Source organism: Carcharhinus amblyrhynchos, chromosome 17, assembly GCF_965287045.1.
Source record: "Carcharhinus amblyrhynchos chromosome 17, sCarAmb.v2.hapA, whole genome shotgun sequence".
Lineage (NCBI taxonomy): Eukaryota > Metazoa > Chordata > Chondrichthyes > Carcharhiniformes > Carcharhinidae > Carcharhinus > Carcharhinus amblyrhynchos.
This window is the reverse complement of record NC_137340.1, coordinates 41,952,944-41,967,249: the sequence shown is the minus strand read 5'-3', so window position 1 is coordinate 41,967,249 and position 14,306 is coordinate 41,952,944.

The following is a 14,306-nucleotide window of genomic DNA, read 5'->3' as shown; positions in this document are numbered from 1 at the left end:
TTAGGACTTTGGAAGCTGATGGCATGTCTGGCACTAGTGGATGGAGTAAGATCGGTGACATACAAGAGGCCAGAATTGGACAGCATTGAGATCTAGGAGAACAGCATGGGTGAGCATGTTAAAAGCAAGAAATTACCAGATTCAGTACACCACATTTACTTTGTACTTTGGGCACTACATTGTGATTGTGATGGTTTATAATGGAAATTCAGAGATTTCACTGCAGAAAACACTTGAGAAAGCAAATAAGCTCCATGCTCATCAATATCACAGATAAGGTAAAAGTGTAGGAAGATATTTGTAAAATATTAATAATGCTACACTTTCACATTTCTGCTCCCTCAATGTCGGCTTCCCGGAACAGATTGCCAACAAGTCCAATTGCTTAATTAACAGATGAGGAAGTGAAATGGAGAAAACGGCCAAGGGGCCAGCAGCAAACAATGGGGACAGTCAACAAGCTATTGTTTTTGTTGGCATGGGGCTGGTTTGCTCATTGCTCCTTGGAACAAAACCTCCTCCTCATAATCTCCACTTCAGGGAGAATGTTCACTCGAGATGGGCTGCCTGGAAAAAGATTGATTGGGTCAATTGGATAGAGAAGTGGACGAATGCATCTTGTCAGTGTTCAGTTCTCCAGGGATTCCATCTGAAGGTAATAACACAAACAGTATTTGTGAATGTAGTAATACAAATAGTACACGTAATAGAGGCGGTCGAAATGAAGAGGGGCTTTGACAGAATGGACAGGGAGAAATTGGTTCCACTAGTTAGGAGGGTTAGTGAGCAGAGAATGACATTTTGAAGCTAATTAGCAAGCGGGAAGATGTGAGGAAAATGTGTTTCAGGAGGCTGTTATTATGGTGAATCTTTTGTTTGGTTTGTGTTTTTTACCCAAATGGCTTTTCTTCATTCTGAACCTTGCTGGCGACTGGCAGCTATCTGAACTAGTTAATTTGACAACTGAAATTGAAGTTATCCCCAACAATGTTCAAACAAGCATATCCCGCCCCCCCCCCCTCAAAAGTTGCCCACATTCAGGGACATATATCATTCCTTCACTCCTAATAAAAAATACATGTGCAGAATTGTTTAAGTCCAATGCTACTGCTTTCTGAATGCTTGTTTTTTTAAACCAAAGGTTTTTTGATAAATAGCTCGGGGGCAGCAGTGAAAGAGAAAAGAGCATCAATACCAGGTAAACATGCAATTTCAAATTTGTCAGTCATGTCACTAAGCCTCTATCAATAAGTTCGACAACTCCGTCAGACTCAAAATGCGATGAAGTGAGGAAGGAGAAATGACTTTCAGGGATAGCAGAGTCAGTAGCCAGTGGGCAGAGGTAACTGGCAAATTAACTCAGGTAAGGAGATAAAAGCAAAGGACTGCTGATGCTGGAAAATCTCAGCAGGTCTGGCAGCCTCTGTGGAGAGAGAACAGAGCTAACGTTTCAAGTCTGGATGATGAGGTGAGGACCTAAAAACTACCACTATCACGAAAGATGTAGTGTTGGGCAAGCTAATGGGGCTAAAAGTTTACAAGTCTCCTGGTCCTGATGGAATGCATCCCAGGGTATTAAAAGAGATGGTGAGAGAAATAACAAATGCAGTAGTGGTAATTTATCAATATTCGCTGAACCCTGGTTCCCGCAGATTGGAAAACAACGAGTGTGATGCCACTGTTTAAAAAAGGAGGTAGACAAAAGGCGGGTAACTATAGGCTGGTTAGCTTAACTTCTGTAGTAGGGAAAATGCTTGAATCTATCATCAAAGAAGAAAAAGTGAGACATCTGGATGTAAATTGTCCCATTGGTAAGACATAGCATGGGTTCACGATGGGAAGGTCATGTTTGACTAATTTGGTGGAATTCTTTGAGAACGTTACACGTGCAGTGGACAATGGGCAACCTGTGAATGCGGTATCTGGATTTCCAGAAGGCATTTGACAAGGTGCCACACCAAAGACTGCTACGTGAGATAAAGGTACACGGTGTTACAAGTAATGTATTAGCATGGATAGAGGATTGGTTAACTAACATAAAGCAAAGAGTGAGGTTAAATGGGTGTTTTTCTGGTTGGCGATCAGTGACTAGTGGTGTGCCTCAGGGATCAGTGTTGGGACCGCAATTGTTTACAATTTATATAGGTGATTTGGAGTTGGGGACCAAGTGTAGTGTGTCAAAATTCTCAGATGACACTAAGATGAATGGCAGAGCAAAATGTGTGGAGGATGTGCAGAGAAAGTCTGCAAAGGGATATAGATAGTCTAAGTGAGTGGGCGAGGGTCTGGCAGATGGAGTACAATGTTGGTAAATGTGAGGTCATCCATTTTGGTAGGAATAACAGCAAAATGGACTATTATTTAAATGGTAAAAAATTGCAGCATGCTGCTGTGCAGAGGGATCTGGGTGTCCTTGTGCAAGAATCACAAGGAATTGGCTTGCAAGTGCAGCAGGTGATCAAGAAGGCGAATGGAATTTTGTCTTTCATTGCTAGGGGGATGGAGTTTAGAAACAGTGAGGTTAAGTTGCAGCTGTATAAGGTGCTGGTGAGGCCATACTTGGAATATTGTGTAGAGTTTTGGTCTCCTTACTTGAGAAAGGATATATTGCCACTGGAGGGGGCGCAGAGGAGATTCACTAATTTGATTCTGGAGTTGAGAGGGTTGTCTTATAAAGAGTGACTGAGTAGACTGGGGCTATACTCATTGGAATTCAGAAGAATGAGGGGAGATCTTGTAGAAACATATAAGATTACAGAGGGAATGGATAAGATAGAAGCAGGGAAGTTGTTTCCACTGGCGGGTGAAACTAGAACGAGGGGGCATGGCCTCAAAATAAGGGGAAGCAGATTTAGGATTGAGTTGAGGAGGAACTTCTTCACACAAAAGGTTGTGAATTTGTGGAATTCCCTGCCCAGTGAAGCAGTTGAGGCTATCTTATTGAACGGTTTTAAGGCAAGGATAGATACATTTTTGAACAGTAAAGGAATTAAGGGTTACGGTGAGCTGGCGGGTAAGTGGAGCTGAGTCCATGAAAAGATCAGCCATGATCTTATTGAATGGTGGAGCAGGCTCGAGGGGCCAGATGGCCTACTCCTACTCCTAGTTCTTACATTCTTACGTTCTTATGAAGGGCTCTGATAAAGGGCGGAATTTTCTGGCCACGCTCGCCCTCAGACCAGAGAATTTTGCCCAGACCTTTGCATGGCACCCCACCACCCCCTCCCCCACCCTCTACCCACCCGCTACAATTCCCGTGGCAGGCAGGTTGGGAAAATGCCACCAAAAGAGTCATCCAGACTTGAAACATGGGGCGCAATTTTACAACCTCGCTCAGGGGAGGCTCACAAAATCCTGCCCGAGGCCAACGAGGAACTCCGTTCCGTGAGCCCGGTGTGGGTGACCCGGTAAAATTCCGGCCCTTATCTCTGTCCTCTCTTCACAGATGCTGTCAGGCCTGCTGAGACTTCTCAGCAATTTTGTTTTTGGGGCCAAGAATTTTCAACATTTCTGTTTTTGTCTGAGGTCAGGAGAGCTAGTTGTCCGGAGCTATCGCGTTGTCGAGAGTCTGGAACGCGCTGTCCGAAAGCGCAGTGGGAGCAGATTCAATAGCAACTTTCAAAGAGCAATCGGATATATCCTTCAGCTTTAAAATGGAGGCAAAATTATTTGAAAATATATTTAAAATACAAAGGCATTGCAAATTGCAGCGCCTGCTTGTAAATAAGTCAATGCCATTATGTTTCTGAATAAATGCATAAATTTAAATATGCTGAAGATATTTTCAGTGCTGCTAATGTTTTGTATACCGATTAAAACTTAATCAGCCTTGAACGTCACATGGCACAAATGTTGCTAAACGCAGACTTGAATGATCACCAGATTTACAAAAATGGGTTGATATCTTTGAGCTGAAAATGAAGCAAGTGGGCTGGAGTAGAAATGTATCTTTTTCATGTTTACATGGGTTGGCATAACAACAGACATCAATCCTAATGAGTGCAGACATATAGTAGGTGCTGTGATTATACAAAGGAACAGTTGTATTTAGGGACACCAAGGAACTGCCAAATACTAACTAATCCATGTTATGGTTGGCCAGCTTGGAGGAATGCTGGCTTTCTCTGTACAGATTATAGAGATGCTGCCATGATCAAATCGAGGCCACTGTCTTCATGCTATACTGAGCCAAGAGTGGATGCTAAGTTTTCTTTGCAAATTGCAAACGGGGTTACAAGATTTGGTGCAAGGTAGCCTTTCCGTGATGCTGGAGATATCAAATAACGTCTGTGGTATAAAGGTATTTGGCACAGCGAGGGTCAGTGGGGCACTGGAGATCAGCACCTCCCATTGTAAGACGTAGACAATCCACACAGTAGTAGACTATCTGTTAAGAGGAATCTGGAAGGAGCCAGTGTGAACACACACCCATGCATGACAGTAATTTGGATATTTATAAGGTTATGGGATAATAATAATAAATGGTATATGTTCAGTCACGCAAACCTTTCTGTGAAACACCAAACAACCTTTCTGACATGGCGTGGGATGAACCTGAAATCCCAGAGCAGCTGGAGAAGGAATCCTGAATCTGAAAGCAGTAAAGAAACCAAAGCCTGACCTGAGATAAGAGTACCAACATTAAAGACACAGTTGGGAAGTGGCTAAATATAATGCTGCATTGCAGGGCAGAGGCTGTAATACTCCACAAGGGCACCCAGGAAGGAAGCCAGATAGGTTCAAACAGTCTGAGCAAAATTCAGAACAGAAAGATAAAGGCTGAAAGGCAGCAAAAGAATCCACTGAAGGAGGTGATTCTCCAGGGCCTCAGCCAGGATTCGCAATGGCCTGTTGGAAGGAGTGTGAGAGCCAAATTGGGGTTCTCACCAGGTCTCAAACCCATTGCGAGTCTCCAGGCCGGCTGAGGCAGGTCAGGGCTAGTTCTCACCCAGAGCAGGCAGGAACCTGATTAAGGCTGATTTGAATCCATTTAAATGTAATTACCAGGTTTGAGGCTGTCTCCAGCCTCGCCGTATGCTCACCCTGCCCTGGAAATCCCGCAGGCGCCAATTAGTTCTAGTCCTGGCAAGTGGGGACTATGTGCTGTGGATTGTGAGGGGGGCAAGGAGTTAAGTAATCCCACCAATGGGTCCATGGGCTCCTGTGTTGCAGCCAGGCTGTAGGAGGGTGGGGGTGGGGTGGGGGTTTTCTCAGGGAACCTGAGAGGGTTTGGGCTCAGGGAGGAGGATTGATCTCACGAATCTCCCCTCGGTCGGGCTGTTGTGACTGGACATCTTCTTGTTGCCCTGAAACACATGGAAATCACTTTTACCATGTTAATTCAAGCACCTTTCTGCTAAAAAATCTTTATTATTGTCTGTGTTCTGAGAAACCATGTGGCCTAGTCACATTAATATCAATGCCCCCTGACCTGGAAGCTTTCAACATCAGAGCAGCACTCCATTGAGGATTCCAAGGACGATTGCTCTTGGTTGATTTCAGAAGCCCCAGGTGTTACCAGACCTTTTTGAAGTGCTTTCAGTGACAGGAGCTGTCAGTTCAACAAGGGTGATCCCCTTCCTTTCGCTTGCAAGCCCCAACTGCTCTGAAATCTCTTAAACTGTTTTGATTGACAGAAGCAGTCAGTTTCACTGGGGAGATCACTTTACTTTCTCTCATAAGCCTCAGCTGCTCTGAAATCTATTTGAAGTGCTTCGATGGATAGCAACATTCAATTTCACGAGGGAGGTTGCACTTTCTAGCTTGAATGAGCCTCAGCTGCTCTGAAAACGATTAGAACAACTTTGATTGACAGCTGTAGAGTGAATTAAAGTGGGGATTAGCTGAGGTTCTTTAAACATGGAACTGATCGTCCATTAGTTGCTAAAAGCTTTTCTGACTGATAGCTCCGAGGCAGATCAAACAGTTCATAGTTAATACAATCTGCGTAAACTCTGTTAAGTCTGAAGTGCTTCTTCTTTTTGCCACACCTGTTCTGTCTGGCCCCTTTTTTTAATATTACAGATTTTTTTCAAGTCTCTAACCCTTCCTGTAAAGCAGATATGCTTTTTAATAGCGCTTTTCTAACAATGGATTGTTTTTTCTTGCTTGCAAAACTTTTCACTGAGCCGTAAGCTTCATATTACTGCCTTTCTCTTATTTTATATATATTTTAACTTTGCCAAGCTTCATGATTAGGGTAGAAGAGGCTGAGGGAAGTTTTAATTGAAGTATGTAAAATAATGATGAGGTTTTGACAGAGTGGATATGTAATGTCCTACCCGCCATTTCTAAAATCAGATGGGTCACCAGGGGGTACAGAGTAAAAGTGATAGGCTGCAGGATTAATGGGAAAGGGAATTTATTTTAACCGGAGAGTGGGGGTTGTGAGGCGGGTGGGGAGGGGGGTGGGGTTGGGCAGAGAGGAAGGGAGGGACAGTAAAGGCAGCAAGCTTCTTAATGTGCAGTTCACAGTTGTCCATTAGAAGTACCACAATCTACGGAGCTGCTGCCCAAGGGCTGAAAAATGAATCTCTTTCAGCCGGCAGACATCTGATGGGCTGAATGGTCGTGTCCTCTGCCATTAATTATCTATAAATCTACAGCCAATCTCTTCATCCAATGAGTCCCTCAGAAATACTATTCATATTATTTAAGACATCAGAATAATTCAGCCAATGAGATGAGGATGCAGAATCTTGTCCATTTGAACGTTGGCCCATTTGATGTTTCACTGGCTCTCCGAAGTTTCACAAGTTTGACTTTTGTTGTTGCTACCTTGAATTTGAAATTGACCTTAGAGTTATGACAATATCATACTTGTCAAACATACCAGATCCTACATGTGTAAACTGTTAATTAAAACACCAAACTCTTTTGATGTGATGCTTTCTCCTCATTATTTATTGATTTATTAGTCACAAGTAAGGTTTACATTAACACTGCAATGAGGTTACTGTGAAATTCCCCTAGTCGCCACACTCCGGCGCCTTGAGGGTCGGAGTGAGGTAGGCACAGTGGCACCGTGGTTAGCACTGCTCCCTCACAGGGACCTGGGTTCAATTCCAGCCTTGGATGACAGTGTGGAGTTTGCACATTCCCCCCAGGCCTGCGTGGGTTTCCTCCGGGTGCTCTGGTTTCCCCCAACATTCCAAAGATGTGCGGGTTAGGTTGATTGGCCAAGCTAAATTGATTAGTTGGGTAAATACGTGGGGTTACGGGGATAGGACTGGGTGGGACTGTTGCAGACAATGGGCTGAATGGCCTCCTTCCACACTGTAGGGATTCTATGACTCTATGATCAATGTTCGCCTCTTTAGAACTGTTTATAATATTTCAATGTAATTCATTTGCACTCTGGAACATCATGAGGACATGATATGGAGGTAAGGGTTTTGTTATCATTTTCAGCATCTATGAGTGAGGTGATGGGTAGCTGGTCACTAGGAGGTACACTAGGGCTGGTATTAGGGTATCTCTCCCTGCCTGTATGGGGACTGTTTGCCTTCCAATAAATGGATCGCGTTGGGTGGGTTCAGTGACAGAAACATATAATATTGCGAGAACAGTCAAATTGCATTATACATTGACGTAAATGCATGACACATTTGTCCCCTCCCACCTCAGTCAGTGAGGGGAACATCATTTGCATTCATTAACGTATCATTATCGGGCCTCTATGCCTGAATCATTTCCTCCCTCCCCCTATCAGAAAATTCATTCATGTCAGTGTAACAGCAGCACAGAGTGGACCTCCCAAGGTATGCATCTGGTGAGCAGACCACCCTGGGGAGCTCAGGTGAGTGTATCACTCAGGGGAAGGGGAGAGGGTCATGCCCAAGCACTGCCCTCTGGCATTACTCACAGGTAGTTTGAGGTCTAGAGCATGATTTTTTTTTGACTTCCTCCTTAAAGTCACAAAACCAATGCTCAGAGTGCTTGCTCCAAAAGCTAAATTCAAAAACCAACTGAAGCCAATTCAAGGTCCCCTCAAGACAGACAAACAAGATCCAAGTTGACGAGATAAGGCATTGCACCCGATCTTGGGCTTGATTCTGTAATGATATCAATTAGTCCATTGCAGTTGCCCTACTGGAATATGAACTCCCTGACTAAGGAGTCAATTGTTGGGCCATTCAGGGAGTCTATTCCTCATATTTAACCAGGAGTGTCAGTTCCTCTGGCACTCCTGAAGATAGACTGCTGATTGATAGCACTCTGTGTACTGCTATTGGAATTGCAAATAAAGGGATTTTGGTGAAGGGACTTCCGCCTCTGCATTACAGATCTGATGCTTGATCTTAACCAAAAAGCCAAGAAGCAGTATGATGTCTGAATTTAAAAAGTCAATTTAAACAAACCTGGAACCAAGAACTTGGAGCAGTGAGAATCCGCAGTAGGATGCCATATCCTAGTCCAGTGAATGGCAGGCTCATTATAAATGTGCAGCAAGTTGACGCACATATGGCTGGCGTTATCCAAGCAGCTCTGTAACCACATAGCTAAGAAGACCGGATGGGACCACTTCCATCTGGTTCTGTTCACAAAATCCCTGATTGAATTTTGGGAGGTAATTAACTGACTCCATTCAGTTCACAATATAGCTGTGAGCGAGATCCTGTCCAGTTGAAGCTTCTAACTGAGCAGTGATACATAATTTTACATGATAATCTGAAAATGATTTATACATTGGTGCTCAAAAGGCATATTTTTTATTGAGTAATTTCAGCATATAAAGTAATGAGCTACTAGTTGAGAGTGTTACTGAAAACTGCTGACCTGGATAGCAGCTCGTAGCTTGCATTGGGAATTATACCTCTCGTAATCACTAATCCTGCTCCAGACAGAAAAGCTCCTGTCATCTTATTTGTGGTCATTAAGATTTATAACACAAGGATTTTTCTTATAAATACTTTGAGTAGAATTCTCCGACCTCACCTGCTGGGATTCTCCTATCCCGAGGAGGTGAATGGTAATTTTGCCGAGCGCCAAATTCTTCATTCTAGCTGACAGCTGTGGCAGGGTGTATAAGATCGGAGAGTCCTGGCCTTTAACTGTATCTTGCCTAGAGTTTCTTCATGACTTGCTCCACGTTTTTCTGCATCTTTTTCCTTTGAAAGTAAAGGTCTCCTAAGCTAGTGTTTAAAACACTGTCACTGTGCCTTATGGAATGACACAGTAAGAAGTCTCACAACACCAGGTTAGAGTTCAACCAGTTTATTTAATATATAATAATATATAACAATAATATATATATAAATAAACTGGTTGGACTCTAACCTGGTGTTGTCAGACTTCTTACTGTGTTTACTCCAGTCCAATGCCGGCATCTCTACATCATACCTTATGGAATGATACAGTAGAGGAGGAGGCCATTTAGACAATCCTGTGTGTGCTGACCCTCTGAAAGGGCCGTCCAATAAATCTTACTCCCCTAGCTACTCTTTGGAAGTCTTTTTGTTCCCTCAAGCATTTATTCTAATTCCAATTCTCTTCCCGAACCTCAAGTCGCACTGAGGCAGATGTTCCTCTAATCCCATAGCTAGTAATTTCTGGAACAGGTTGTTAGTCTGTCGCCAGGGGCTTATGGCTTGAGAAGCGCCACTCCACATCAAGTGTGGCTGACCAAGAGTCACTCCAGCCATTGACACGTTTGGAAGTTTGGTTTGAAAGTTTAAAGTTTACTTATTAGTGCCACAAATAACCTTACGTTAACACTGCAATTAAGTTACTGTGAAAATCCCCCAGTCACCACATTCCAGTGCCTGTTTGGACACACTGAGGGAGAATTTAGCATGGCCAATGCACCTAACCAGCATGTCTTTTGGAGTGTGGTTGGGAATTGGAGCACCTGAAGGAAACCCACGCAGACATGGGGAGAATGTGCAAACTCCACACAAACTCTCACCCAAGGCCGGAAATGAACCCAGGTCCCTGGCGCTGTGAGGCAGCAGTGCTAACCCCTGTGCCAACGTGCCACCCCCTAGAAAAGCTGCAGTGGGCAGAAGGGTCCACCTGCAAGTGTCATTCACTCACTCATCTGTCCCATAAACAAGAGGTGGGACAACGAGAACAGTGGTTCCAATGAGATTCGAACTTGGGTTGCTGGATTCAAAGTCCAGAGTGCTAACCGTTACACCATAGAACCAGGGATTTGTAGGCTGGCATTCAACCTGTTTAACCGCATTATGAACACGCTTTCCTTGGCCATCAAATCAATCTGATGATAGTCGGCTGGATACCAGAGTGAGGAACCAACTCACTCTGCCAGGTTACCAATGAGACGGCAAAGTGGAGAAATATCCTCACGGTTACGTAGACTTATTGCACCAATCAACAACTGGCTCACTGCTAGGTTACACATGCTTTTACAATGAACTTTTTCATTACCTTGTTATTTCTGTTCATTACTTCCTGGGAAATTGAAATGTTGTACTACGTTGAAAGTACCGCAAAGTTCTTTGTGGCCAGTGTATGAATGGCTTATGAGATGAGCTCATTGAATATTCCTAACTGTTATTAATCATTTGCAGAGCGTGTTCCTCGAATTGCTTAGTTGCTCCTGTCTCTCAGTCCTCGGCAATCACCAAGCACTCGAACCAGTAAGTAGGCTGCAATGTTACGTCATTGTGTGCTAGAATATATGTTAACAGCAACAAAGAGGTCTCTATATGACACGATGACTGCATAGGACAGACAGTGTAGCTTAGTAAAAAATGTTGGTTAGAATTCTTACAGTGCGGAAGAGGCAATTCGTCCCATGAAGTCTGCACCGATTCTCTGATAAAGCATCTCACCCAGGACCTAACCCCCACTCTATCCCATTCCCCATACATTTCCCACGGTTAACCCATCTAACCCACCCACCCTGGGATGCTAAGGGCAATTTAGCATGGCCAATCCTGCACATCTTTGGACTGTGGGAGGAAACCAGAGCACCTAGAGGAAACCCAAGCAGACACGGGGAGAGTGTGCATATGCTACACAGACAGTCACCCAAGGCCGGAATTGAACCCAAGTCCCTGGAGCTGTTAGGAAGCAATGCTAGCGACTGTGCCACCATGCCGCCCTGATCTCTCCATTAGGTGACACAGCGGGCGGGATCTTACGGCCTCACTCATCCCGAAACCGTAAAATCCCGAACCTTCCCATGCTCTGCCCTTTGCCTGTTCTGATTCCCATGGTGGGCGGTGGGGTAAGATTCTGGCTAGTGTGTGAGATCAGTGCCATGACAGAAGGGCAAAAATCAGAAACTGCAGCAAAAAAAAACACTTCAGGCTGTGAATTTGTTGCTGTGCTGCCTGACTTGCCAGGAAATTGTGACTGCACTGCGAACGTGGCCCGACTAAAAGAACAGAAAATAGCGAGCAGCGTATCTGTGATTTCCTCATATATGCAGCTGACTGGTGATGCTCCCTGCTCGGAGCCCTCTCTCTTGGAAGTCATCCCCAACATGTCTGTCAGCAAGTGAGAATGTGAAGTCATTGTTTAACACTTGTTTAACATTTCATGTTGGGGACCTTTGAGAAAAGGCTGAGATCAGAAGAGGTCTGAGAGAGAGAATGTTGCATAATTGGACCGACTCTGGTGTGAGTACAATGAAAAAATCATAGCCATGGGGTCAAAACCTTTTTCTTTTGTCAGTCTAGCGTTGCTTTGTAGTCAACGCAGATCATAAGGATCTGTCTGTTATCGAACAAGACCCATAGCACGAAAAGTTAGAAATTTATGTGCCATAGAAATGGAGGAGATGTTACTGCGCAGATTAACTTTTCCAGATACACGCAATCAGCCAAGGTTCTTGTATTAATGAGCCCTTGGTGGTTTGCACAAGCCTTCCTTCTTTATTCTTCTCTGATAAGCAGTGACGCATGAAATCTGGTCTTCAAAAGGTTGAATAGTTGCAATATAAAGTTTTGCCTTCAGTGCCTCAATTCAGTCACACAGAATTTTAAGGTATTCCTTTTCACCCAGTGGGCATCATTGGCAGCATTGGCATTTATTGCCCATTCCTAGTTGCCCTGAGGCGATTGTTCATTTAGACGCTTGCCATAGATAATTTCAGAAGACAATTAATAATCATCCACAGTGATGCGCGGCTGGAATAGCATGCAGACTAAACCAAGTAAGGGGAACAGGTTGTCCTTCACTAAAGGACATTAATGAAATGCTTTTACTAACCAGTATCATTATTAGGAACAAGCCTGTTGAACAAATATCCTTTTGCCTTACCGACTCTTTCCTCCTCATTTTATACCATCTTCCATTCGGCTCACCCAAATCTCCATTCGCATTTTTCTGGGGTTTGATTTAATGGGTGCTGAATTCTGACCTTTTGTTTCATGTGCATCTTAGCCCCAAAACACTTGAGGACATGCTGAGGTGTGAAAGGTACTGTTGATTGTTGCTGATGCTCTGAAAAGGACAGTTCTTTGACAGATTGACAGCTATCAGATAGTTTTGTGGCAGCATCTGCAATTTGGACCCAACTCATCCACTGTGGTTTGGATGTTCAGCCAATCAAAATATTGCACTTTAAATATAAGATGTAATCCAGGTTCTTTTGTAATCAATTTCCTCAGACTATTCAACTCTGAACAGCAGAACATCAAAGCCTAATCTTGCCTAGACTCATCCAATTTCAGCAGGGGAATCACTGGATAGTGATTAGAATCATGACTCAATTACCCCTCTACTACATAAATGTATTGAGACCAATTCTACAGTCTCCTTAGTTGATGTTAGCCAACTCAGAACTGGTCAGGTGTCGAACTGACCATTAAATTCAGATTTATGCTAATTTAGGTCAAATTTAATGTCCTGACATATTTCCAATGCAAATATTAAATTATCAACTGACTGAATGTGTAATTCTAGCATTTCCATAGAATCCCTACAGTACAGAAGCATGGCATTCGGACCAATGAGTCTGCACTGACTCTCCAAAAGGACATCTTACCCATGCCCACAACAACCCTCCCCAACCTATCTCCATAACCCCACACATTTACCATACCATCATCTCCCTAGCTTACACATCTTTGGACACGAAGAGGTAATTTAGCCAATCCATCTACCCTGCCATTTTTGGACTGTGGGAGGAAACCGGAGCACTCAGAGGAAACTCATGCAGACACGGGGAGAATTTGCAAACTCAACACGGACATGCAGCAATGGTTGGAATCGAACCCGGGTCCCTGGCGCTGTGAGGTAGCAGTGCTAACCACTGTGCCACAATTATGATTGGCTTACTGTATTTCAGAGGGCCTGTTTAGCTGAATGCTGAACATCTACAACATCACAGGACAGTTGCATCCAGTAGGATGCTCAGATTCTTTTGATCTTTTAAGCAATTGCCCTCTAGGCTGTCTCTGAAGTGTTGGAGATCTCTACTATTTTTTTCTTCATCAGTTCACTCCTAGGTAGGTCTGACCCACTGTTCCATGCCCTCCACCAGGGGTAGGGCAAGGGGACAGGCCCCTAATCCACCTGAGCAGGAATGGAGACTGAACTCTGAGCTGTTGGCATTAATCCGATCCAGGCCAGCTCTCTGACCAACTGAGCCAACCAGTGCACCTAAGGAGATTGAGAAAATAGGAGCAGGAGGAGGCCATTCGGCCCTTTGAGCCTGCTCTGCTAATCATTATGATCATGGCTAATCATCCAACTCGACAGCCTGATCCTGCCTCCCCCCCATATCTGTTGATCCTCTTCACCTCAAGTGCAATACCTAATTATCTTGCTGAAGCTTTACACGTGTGTTGTAGTTGGGAGCTAGGAGTAATGATGATAGAAGCTCCAATTTTCTTTCCATCACGTGGCTGACCAGGAATTACTGCAGCTGTCCCATTGGTGTTTGCTGGAAGGAACTACAAGTTGACTCACAACCTTTTGTTTTACGAATGCACCTTCCATTGACCATCCAGTCCTGGGGCGGGACTTGAACCTGGAGCTTCTGGCTCAGGGGCAGTGGCCAGAATTCTCCAGCTGTTCACGCCGGTGGGATTCTCCAGTCCCGCTGGCAGTGCATCCCTGCTCGTGGGCTTGCTGTCAGCGTGGGGTGACGTCAGTGGGAATTTCCATTGACAGTGGTGGGACCAGAGAATCCCACCGCTAGCAAACAACCCGCCACCTTCTGCTGGCGGGAAACACCCAGAGAATCTCGCCTAAGGACCCCAACCATTGCGCCTCAAGAGCATATTGTGGAGGAATGAGCTGGCACATTGGCAGAATCTAACAATGGACTTCACTTGGACTGGAGCAGACTGATTGAAGCACCACAGTGCTCCAGGTCAGCCTGCCTTTGC